This window comes from Adiantum capillus-veneris, chromosome 22 (assembly GCF_014529385.1).
Source record: "Adiantum capillus-veneris isolate H3 chromosome 22, ASM1452938v2, whole genome shotgun sequence".
NCBI classification, from domain to species: domain Eukaryota; kingdom Viridiplantae; phylum Streptophyta; class Polypodiopsida; order Polypodiales; family Pteridaceae; genus Adiantum; species Adiantum capillus-veneris.
The window spans coordinates 104,030,453-104,032,302 of record NC_140952.1 but is presented as its reverse complement, the minus strand read 5'-3'; the positions used below and the strand labels follow the sequence as shown (position 1 = coordinate 104,032,302).

Below are 1,850 nucleotides of genomic sequence, written 5' to 3'. Positions count from 1 at the left end.
TAGGCTCTCAAGGATGATCCCATATCCTTGAGAGTCTAATATTTAGCTGTGGGCGTGATTCTATGGGCAGGAAGCAACAAATGGGAAAAATGCACTAATTGTAGGTGTCCATGAGACAAACAACAACAAAAAATAAATCATTCACAAAAGCTTGGAATCCAACTCATTTTGACAAATGCTATTTTTTTCAAAGGACAATTACCAAAGTACCCCTCTACTTTGTGGAAATTCTCAAAATACCCCCTCAAATTCTAGAATATTCCAAAATACCATTGTCTCTGTTTTGGCTTGATTCTTCAAGATTTTCTAATCTTTATTCCTTTTCGATAATTGATATCTGTTTTTGAGTGCTTAGCATGTAATTTGCCACAAATTACCTCACAAAAAGGGCAATTATGTTCAAAAAATAATGAAGCAATTCGTCTGCAAAGCCTACATAACCAACTCAAATTGTAGTTTTAGCATCTTGTATTGATAGACAATCAGTGTTCTTATGAAGCTGCATTTTCTCAAAACCGGGCGTATTTTGGGAATTTTGGAAAATCTAAAGGGCATTTTGGGGATTTAGGACAAAATATGGGGGGTACTTTGGGAACTTTTGAAAGTTGAGGGAAACTTAAAGGGGTATTTTGGTAATTTCCCTTTTTGTATATGACCCTACCCGCAATGGTTTGCTACTCCAAACAATCCATGTCGGCGCGGAATGGTTGCAGTAGCAAACCATGGACCTGTAGACCAGGACGTAGGTGTGAGAGGATGGAGGCGAGAGCGACAGCAGCAGAGACAAACGAGTAGCAGACCAGGGCCTACGTGTGAGAGGTGGGAGGCGAGAGCGGCAGCCATGGTGACCCCCCTCGTCAAGCTCAGGATTGTGAAGGAGCGTGTGAAGAAGTTCAAGCGTGCTCAGAGTGATCGCAAGATCTATGTCAAACCAAGCTGTCACAGACCAAAGGGTATTGATTCACATGTTAGGAAAAAATTCAAAGGGTTCATTTTGATGCCTAACATTGGGTATGGCTCAAACAAGAAGACAAGGCATGTGCTACCCAATGGTTCCACAAAGTTTTTGGTGCACAATTTTGCCAAACTGGACCTTCTTATGATGCACAACAAGAAGTTTTGTGTTGAGCTTGCTCACAATATATCCAATTTGAAGTGGAAATTGATTGTGGAGCGAGCCGCTTAGCTCAACATTGTAGTTACGAATGGTTCTGCCAGGCTTTGTAGTCAGGATGATGAGTAGGTATTGCCGGTCCTAATGATGAGAGCATTAAGGATCAGATAGTTTAAGAAATTTTGGAATTGTAATTTTGTGTTTGTGACAGCCACACTCTGTTTATTGGTTTTGGAATGTTCAATATCAATGATCATCTCCAAAGAGAGAGAGAGAGAGAGAGAGAGAGAGAGAGAGACTTAGATTTGTTCTTAGATTATGGAGAAGAGTAACTATAAACTTCTAAGTGAAGAGGAGGTGGAAATATCAACATCTCGGCAATATCTCTTGAACTTTCCAATCACATTTGATTCCTCAAAGGTGTTAGTTTACTTGACTTTTGTTTCTTTGTGGAATACAATTGTTGTATTGTTAGCTGAATAAATCTATGTGTGTTATTTTGTAGACCCATTACGTAAGAAGAGGCCAATGATTTCAATAAAAAACGAAAAGCATCGAATGAGGGGCCAATCATTTTAAATAAAAAAACTTAAAGAATCGAACGAGATACTAGCAGTTGAGCAATGTGAAGGAGAAGGCCAGCAGTTGATGCAGACAAGTAGTACTAGGTGAGGTGGGGGGCAGACAAGGAGGGAGTGCATAAAGCCAAGGGGTATTGGCACCATGCATCAAGCAT

General features: G+C 40.1%; 1 pseudogene; it reads left to right on the top strand.

Moving 5' to 3' along the window:
• The first annotated feature begins 841 nt into the window (after positions 1–841).
• On the top strand, positions 842–1,243 carry LOC147429944 (large ribosomal subunit protein eL32z pseudogene; annotated as a pseudogene).
• Positions 1,244–1,850: the final 607 nt, after the last annotated feature.